The following is a 9,457-nucleotide window of genomic DNA, read 5'->3' on the forward strand; positions in this document are numbered from 1 at the left end:
CATCTAGGTTCTTTCCATAGTTTGGTTATTGTGGACATTGCTGCTATAAACATTCAGGTGCATGTGTCCCTTCAGATCACTACATTTGTATCTTTAGGGTAAATACCCAGTAGTGTGATTGCTGGGTTGTAGGGTATTTATTTATATACAACAAATATTGTAGGTATTTATCTATTTTCAACTTTTTGAGGAAACTCCATGTTGTTTTCCAGAGTCATCCGAGCTAATTTCTATAAGTATCCTCTTACATCTATCTAGATATGTCCTATTGGTTCTGTTCTTTGGAGAACACTAACAATCCTGTTTATACATCCTCACAAAAGCACTGGATATAAAGGCAAGGAAACTTCATAAAGCAGGCTGAAAACCTATTTGTTGTTAGAACAATGAGCAGAATCTCTTGGGACTGCTGTTTATTTCTTTCTTTTAAGAAACTTAAATATTATAAAACATATGTTTTTTGGTGTGAAGAAATTATAAAACAATTAAGTCTATAAAAATACAGTGTTCCTTTATCCACAAATGTACTTCGTGTTCTTAACAAAGAATATATAGACTTTTCGCACTCATATATTTGAAAAGCCTTTTCAGTCAGCTTGATGCTTACCGTTTGGAGATAGTTTGAGTGGACTGGTCATCTATTATACCTCCTGGGACCTAGGCATTGAAACCACATTCATGTATCCAGGCCATTGGAATATGGAGATGAATATAATCTGGTTCTTGCTCTGAAAGTTCTCACAGTATGTTAGAAGAATGGTCCCTTCCAATAACTATAGTACAGTATGGTGAATTCTACACTTGATCTTAGCCAAAAGGCCGAGAAGCAATGGTGAATTCTAAAGTTTAAAAGTATACCAAGCATCATGAGAACAGAGAGAAAGAAGTTATTAGTTGAATAGTAATAACTCAGTAAATTCTGAGGCGATTGAGGTAAATTATAACATCTTCCTGCTCAGACTTTAATCCCAGATATAAGCTATTTCCTTCCATTATGAGAGCCTCAGGGATGTTCAGGTGTGAGTTTATAGACAGGGGCACCAACTTTTACTCTCAGCTGTTTGAGCCAGAGATGTGTGTAGTAACATTTTATTATCTCTCTGTAGAAGCCCTGCATTTCTCCCCTTCCATCTCCTAAGTCTACCGTCTTCCACTTTCTGGGGCGGGAGCATGTGTGTCTCACACTCTAGTTCAGCAACACTGTCATTTATAATGCATGCCAGTCTGAAAGCCTTGTGGTTCCACCATACTGGGATATATTCTGATTAAATCCAGGCAGCTTTCCTATAAGCCCCTGGAAATCTGTGTGGGATCCACCCAGAAATCTGTGTCTACTCTCACTCAGTCTGGAGGAGAAGTATAGGGTAGGTGAAGACATTCTCACACCTTTATAAGGAAGTGTATTTGACACCTCAACACAGGGAAATGATATGTGCTGACCTAGGTTGAGTTAACTGGAAACAGACCTTGAGACAAAGAAAAGCATCTAGAGGGCTTCCTGTAGATTGCTCATAGGAGAAAGTCAGGAGAACTGGATTAGGCAGTGGGAAAAACTGATCAGCAATGCTATTATAATTGAGGTTTCAGTTGATCCCACAGAGAACTCTGGAGCTGAGCCAGACCTTCAGAGTTGTTCCAAAATGGGTCAGGGGTATAGGGGTTTTGTCCTTGCACCAGCCAGTCCTTGACTAGGGGCTGCCTCCTGGGAGGGAGAGTAACCTTGGATCAATCAGTTCCCTATTGCCAAGGTTGACACCCAGGGAGGGATGCGGCAATATCCCTTCAGCAGGAGGATGGATGTTAGGAGAAAAGGGAACATGGGAAGAGCAGCAGTATCCACTACAGTACAGGTTTTGTGTCCCTCAGGTCTACTAACATATTACATCTCAAACAGAAAGAGGTCCTTCAGTATTCCGATTGGTCCCATTTTCTAGCAATTTATAGGCAAAGGATTAGGAAGAAAAACCATACTTCCTACTGTTATAGTTGATCTTGAAGCCATAACTGATACCATCTTCCTACTTTGTCACCATTCTAAATACACTTTGACTGATACTTTTACTATTCTAAGCCTGGTGGAGTGAACCAGAGCCTCACCCCTGAGAAGTCTGAGCCCTTGGTTACTGTGTTCTTCTTAGGACAAGACTACTGTATCTTTCAACTTACAATTTAGGCAGGGCATGTGAACACTACGAGATGTCCCAGGGGATCAGAACTTACTGTCAGAGGTATTCTTTTCTGCCCCCATTGTCTAGCAGCAGCCTCTTCTTCTGTTGTATGGTTCCTTTCCATGCCTGTTGGTCTTTTGAGGAATCCAAAGTGACTGCTAGCAGTGGTAACTTAAAATTTAATGAACCCATGTCAAAGTATCCTCCTCTGAGAACTAAGATGTCTAGACCCACAGAGCCCAAGGTTGTTGGATTGAGAGAACGGATTACCAAGGTAGGATATAGATTGATGGTTAAGTGGGCCCCTGCCTACTTCCACCCTTTAGTTTTCTGACTCATATATTCTACCTATACGAGACATAGTACCATACAATGGTTATTAACTTTGTACCTGTACTGTGTCCAGGTAATGGCATCATTTTCAAGTCGATAGCTCTGTGGCTTCTTTAAGAGGTCATTCTACCACTCTCTGGAGCTTGTGACTCTTGAGGATGCAGGAGGTGGCAGGACCAATGGATCCCATGGTCAAACATCCACTGCCAGTACAGCACATTTTTTCCTCCGTAAGTGGGCCTTTTGTCCTAAGGCAACGTAGGTTAGGATTTTAAATCAGCTCATGAAATCCCCTTTAAGTCCTTAGATAGTTGTAATGGCAAGCCCTATGCATAGAAAAGGCAAGCCCATACTGGATTATGTGTTGATATTAATCAAATAGAATTATTGCTCCTTTTAGGGCAAAAGGCATCCAGAGTAGTCAACTTGCTATCAAGTGCGTAATTCATCTTCTTAAGAAATGGTGCCAAATACAGGGCTTAGCCTTAATTTCTGTCATTGGTGAGCAGAAAATCAGTGGCAGCAGCAGCTGCATCATTTTGGTGAGTGGGAGCATATCCGAATGGACCCATGCATAGCTCCCATCTTTTTCACCATGATTACTCCACTCATATGCCTATCATATCAGTGGTAGGGTAGCCCATAAAAAATACTGGTGGATGTTAAATGACTGGATCATTCTGTCCTTTTGACTGTTTAGTGTCTCTTCTATTGTGGGTGCTCTCTGGTGGTTCTTTTTTTTTTTTTTAATTTTTATTTATTTATTTGACAGAGATCACAAGTAGGCAGAGAGGCAGGTGAAGGGTGGGGGGAGCAAGCTCCCAGCTGAGCAGAGAGCCTGATTCGGGGCTTGATCTCAGGACCCTGAAGTCATGACCTGAGCCAAAGGCAGAGGCTTTAACCCACTGAACCACCCAGGAGTCCCTCTTTGGTGGTTCTTAGTATTCCATACTAAATCATTCACACTTTGTATTCATTAATATTTCCTCATCTAGATGAGCCTCCTAAGAAATTGTTCCAATTCTTTCAGTCTTTCTCCTTTCAGGAATTTGGTTCAACTGGTCAGTCCAATGAGAGATGCCCTAAGTCTATGAATATTTTCACTTTTAGACATTTGTCTGTCCAAAACATGGAAGTGCAGATGCACTGCCCAAAGCCGTTACAATTGGGAAAATTTCTCCTCTTTGCTCACTCCTGATGAGGATGTAGTGTAATAGCTGTCCATTTTCAGCCCACACTGACATACCAAGATGACCTCTCTATAAATTAAGCTCAGACCTTTTCCTCTTCTATTAGCTGGGTATAGGGAGCCTAAACCTCCACCCCTAGACATCCTGGCCCCAGCCATAGAAGCTGTGGGAGGAAGTCATCAATGCAATAATGGGAGGTGACATGGACATTGAGATCACCTTCTTATATAGCTCACTAGCAGATTGTGCCCATGCCAAACCCCAGATATACCACTCCCAGCTTACAAAGAATTGGTGTTTTGTTGGCCTGACTTTGTGACTTGGTAGGTATAACAGAGCCTGGTTGCTAATGGGCCATGATGCCCATTGTCACATAGTCCATCTTTACTAGGGCCTCCTGGCAAGCTAGGTCCTGTCTTCTAAGTGGAATGTCTGTCACAGGTGGTATGGCCTTGCTCCAAAACCCTAAGGGTCGCATTGTGATTCCTGTTGGGGGTTGCCATCAGCTTTACTTGATATTTCTCTTCTAAACACAGAAACTTCTAATACCACAAGGTCTACCAGGCTGTATGGCCAGATGACTGGACTACTTGTGTCACTGCCTGGACCTGCTACAGAACCCTTTCTAGGCCCCATTTAAAGCTGGAAACCTTTCATGTCACCTGGTAAGTGGATCAGAACAGTTTTCCAGGTGTAGAATATGCTCCCTCCAGAATCCAACTAGTAGTTGCATTGTGCTCCTTTATTAGTGGTGGGAGTTGTGAAATGCTTTATTAGGGGTGGGAGTTGTGAAGTCATTTATTTGGGGAAATGTCCTTCTATGCCCTGCACCAATGGATATTAAAAACTTCACTGCTTTGGCAAGACCCTGAAACTTTGTAGAGCTCATCTATACCCCCTGGAGTACATGGGCTTTACCAAGACCTCCAACATATCTGTCCCTTCTTACTTATCTGGTCAATTTAATATGATGTCACCCGTCTGGGTGACAGTAGGCTAATTTATAGCTCTGTAATATACAGATGTTTTAGTTCTCTTTTGAAGGAAGGTGAGTTAACAAAGTGCTAGGGCAAGACCATAAATGTATACTGTGGTTCGTAAGTGCAACTGCTTTTGATCCTCCTTGAGAAAAGGAGGGGAACAAATGCTTTTACCAGCGTAATGTCTGCATAGCATGTACTATAGTCTGTGTTATTTTGCTCTAACAGAGGTACCACATCTGGCATGATAGCTACAATTGAGGCTACTTTCTGGTTATTGGCATCCACCATGATCTATCTGTTTTTTGAGATCCTGACATTCCTATTGCTGGAATCCAATTGTGTAATAGCATCTCCAATGGTCAGGTCCCACTGAAAGAGGACAGACATAGGCATTTTCTGCCTATTTCCACCCTATCATCCCCACTTTCCTGTGCCTTTGAACCCATCTTCAATCTTCTGCTAGGGAAGTTCTGGTATATCTATTTAGTGTGGACCACTGGTTTTTCCAAGATTTCCAGATTCAGCCTGGTAGTTTATCAGTACCTTCTCCCAGGATTCCTGTTGGAGTGCTAAATTCTTTATTATGAGGCATTTTTAATACATTTGCAAGGTGAAACACTCTCTTTTATCCAACTTCGTTCCTTCCCTTGATCCATCACCCTGAGGATCTAGTACAATCTACTCCCAACTCCTCCTGAATTTATTAGCTCCTCTCTTCCCTTAGGTGAACTTGTTGCCTGTATCTGGATTTGATCATGATTTTGAACATGATTTCTATTGGTCTGATTAACAGAAGGATTGGAACAGGGATCCAGTAAAGTCTTGTAAGGCACCTGTCTCATTTGAGACTTCTTCCATCACAAGGAATAAGCTTCTTTTGCAAGTTTACAGGTTTGGGAAAAGTGAAGCGTTAAAAAGTGACTCTTAATCTCACAAAACAAACTGAGGGTTGCTGGGGGGAGGGGGTTTGGGAGAAGGGGGTGGTATTATGGACATTGGGGAGGGTATGTGTTTTGGTGAGTGCTGTGAAGTGTGTAAACCTGGTGATTCACAGACCTGTACCCCTAGGGATAAAAATATATGTTTATAACAAATAAAAAATTATATTAAAAAAAATTCTCAACTAATTTAACTCAGATAACCACATCCTATGTCTCAAAGCCCCACATCTTTTCTATTATGACCTTGACCTTGGTATAAGAAACCTGCAAGGGAAGAACTGAACCTCCTCCGAAGCTCTACTATTCTTCTATGGTTAAGTTCTGAACCTAGTCCCTTGTGATGATGGCCTTGTGCTTCAGAGTTCAAAATGTTCTTTAATATTGCCAAGGAAATCCTGCCTTCCTATTTTGTCTTGAATTGTCAGCAAATTATTATGAATCAGATTGTTCTGTCTTCAGTGAGTGAATCAGTGACACTCATCAACAACCACATATTCCATGGTTGTTCTATTACTATTTCCCTGAATGCCTCTCTGTTCCAGAGATATTATCCCAGACAGTGCATCACCTTCCACTGGTGTCCTAACACGTTAGCTTTGGCAGACATTTTGCAGTTGTGACTGTGGCAGCACATCAGAGTCTATCCATACTACACCAACCACCAGTGATGGGGTCCACATCTCCAGCTGGCAGGGGAGTATCCACCCCCAAACTCACCTTTTATAGTCCTCTTTTTAAAATCATTCTTTTTAAGTTCACTCCACTTTTTAAGATCACTCCTCTTTTTAAGATCTTTTTTAAGATCACTGACTTAGATTGGGTTCTCTGGAAACAGATTATGAGATGGAAAATTTAATCCAAAGTTTATTGAGAAGTGCTCTTGGGAGAAACACCTGTCCAAACAAAACAAAACAATGAAAGCAAGAATAGTAAAGAGGAGGAAGAAGGGGGAGGAGGAGCAACTGACCTCAAATAGAGTTTCTACTGAGAATTCAGTCAGTTCCATGAGGAACTTTGAGCTAGGCTGGCCTTTCAGTATTTCCCCAGTTGAAGCAAAGGTACTGAGGCTTTGGAGTCTCATATCAGCACATCATTGGCCACAGCTTGTCTCTTAGGGGGTGTATAACCTTGAGAAGGCAATTCCTTATGACCGAGGGCGATTCCCAGGGAAGGAAGGATTCAGCTATGAATTATCAGCAGTCAGTGTTCTAAGCAGCTGGGGACTAGATAAATCAGTCCTGATGAAGTCATCTAAGAACACCTGTCCGTTGCAGGTACCCACTGCAGGTACCCACTGCAGGTGGTTATGCAGGAAGGTTGTGCTTCCCACTGAGCAACCAAGGGAGGAGGAACTGGATTTAAGAAAAATGGAGGGGCAAAGATAGCATAATGGTAGTGGCAATATCAATTTCATACCTACCTAGGATTATGAGACATGATTATGCTTGAGTTTTTGAGCAAGTTATTCAGCTTTCTTTGTGCCCAAGTTTCTTTGACTATAGAATGAGATTACTAATGCCTGAAGACCTTGAAATGGTACCTAGCATACCCAAAAATATGTTGCTATTGTAACTGGTATTGTTCTTATTGTTATTTTTCAGCAATCTAAACTTATTTTTAAGCTGTATTTTCCTTTCCATCACCCTCTGACCTGGTCCTTCACTGTTTCTCTCCTAAATGGAACTTCCACTTCTAACTTGCTGATTTTTTGTGTTCTTGTTCCTGAAAGGTGCCATGCTCTGTGCTTATACTACTGCCCTTTCTAGACTCTCTGCCTTCGTTGGCCTCCTATAAAAGCTACCTATATCCATCTTATCCTTTGAAGGAGTTGAAGGAGCATCTGCTTTGATTCAAGAATTCTTGGATCCTCTACTTAACTTATGTGACCTTAGGTAAGCCATTGATCATATCTGAGGATTGATTTCCTCAGCTATAAATTGGGGATAGTGGCACTGTTCCACTAGCTCATTATGAGGAGTAAAGGTGAAAATTAGGTTAAATTCCCAGCACAGTGCCAGGCACACTTCAGTTGCTCAATAAATAGTAGCTATTGTTACTATTACTAATTTACTAAATTACTATTTACTAAAGTAAATAATAACTATTGGATCTAGTAGTAAGTCTATTACTATCTAAGCACAGGGTCATTCAAAGCACAATTATTCAAAGGCCATGATGTTCCAGTATGTGATGGAGACAGGGTGATTCAAGAGCTACAGTCCCTCCCTCAAGGATAACAGGAGTTTCCCAGCTTTCCCCACTTTACTTGTGCACATCTCCCCTCTCCACCCCTCCCTCCTTGAAACACCCACAGCACAGACCCATTCAGCATCTGAGCACCTGGCCTCTTCGGAAATGTTCTATATTTTCTCACATGTCAGTTATGGCTCTTGAAATAGACTATGAACTGCTTCAGGGAGAAAATTCTGTATTCCTTTTCTCCACACCAAAGTATCTAACACAGTACCATAAATGGGCACATGCCCTGTGCTCTCAAGATATTTGTTAGATAAATTAATGTATGAGTATTTATAGTTTTTATAGTTCTTGATAAGAATCACAACAGAAGTTTCCACTTTGTAGGTAGAAACTTGCTACTCATGGCATCAATTTGTGACCTAAAAATGCACCTATCATGCTATAGTAGTGCTGGGTGAAATTTTTGTTTCAGTTCTGAAAGTTCTGAATATGTCATGGACCAGCTTGGGTTGTGGGCTAAAAATGTATTTCTTACTGGACCATGGTAAAAAAAAAAAAAAAAAAAAAAAAAGAAAAGAAAAAATATATATAAAATAATAAAAACAAACAAACAAAACCACTACCAGAATGCACACCACGAGATTCCTAGCAAAGATACTCAGCTCCTCATGGACAGAACTAGAGAAGATCCTGGGCACCAGGGCCACAGAGCAAGAGAGGTTGCAACTGGGTTCAGAAGGGCTGTCCCGGGGTTTGCAGGGATTAGAGAAGATATGCAGTCAAGGGATGGAGTGCTAAGGGCCCAAACACAATCACTCAAACTGCTTATTGTCTGGGCAACACTGCAGGCACACCTGCAAACCTCAAGTGCCTTTCCCTCAGAAAGACAGAAAGTACTTAATACCCTGAAATTGCTAAAGAGCTTCCTCTTGGGATCCCTGTTTTCTCTAGAGCTTTAGATTGTCATAAAAACACTATTGTCTACATCTCTCCCCACTTACTAATTTTGAAAAGAGAGATTGGAATCATTAACCTTTGGAGATTTAGTGATAATTTCTTGATGCAAAATTTGTACACAAGCTTGACAACTATGAGGGAACCACAGGACAACGTCCATGAAATTGAAATTACACTGGGAGTTCTAAGACAGCTAACCACTTATCTTTAAGAGGTTTGAAATTGCATTCAAAGTGTCTTTGACCCAGGCACCTTTGGGAGTCGGAAGCATCCTGCCTATGGGAATGTCCGACCTCATGCCCTTGTATCTCATCTTCCAGAGTCTGCAGGGGTGGGGCTTGAATTCTGGTGCCCTGTTCTGCACAAATGTTTCCCACCCTTCTTCCTGGACCCAGGCCTAATGCCTGCCTGTCTGCTATTTGTACTTTGAAAAGTGCTTTAATTGGGAAAGTAAAATATAATACCAAATGCCTTTTTTGTGCCTCATGCAAGTCCTCTAAAGCTTAGCTTAACTCTAAGAGCTTAAATCAATAGGATCAGCCCATTTTCTAATCTGGGGGAATTTAATAATGATCAGGAAAGCTGTTGTCAATCTGATCAGTGGGACTGTTAGGACTTTAACTCTTAGAAAACAGCTTCATATCAAAATTACAGACTGTTATATTAAATGTCACTCAGAAGGGTAT

General features: G+C 41.3%; 1 pseudogene; it reads right to left on the reverse strand.

Moving 5' to 3' along the window:
• Window positions 1–667: 667 nt before the first annotated feature.
• LOC123389010 lies at window positions 668–831 on the reverse strand (annotated as a pseudogene).
• Between the last annotated feature and the right edge of the window lie 8,626 nt (window positions 832–9,457).

This window comes from Mustela putorius, unplaced genomic scaffold (assembly GCF_011764305.1).
Source record: "Mustela putorius furo isolate JIRA1106 unplaced genomic scaffold, ASM1176430v1.1 tig00003937_pilon_pilon_pilon, whole genome shotgun sequence".
In the NCBI taxonomy this organism is placed as follows: domain Eukaryota; kingdom Metazoa; phylum Chordata; class Mammalia; order Carnivora; family Mustelidae; genus Mustela; species Mustela putorius.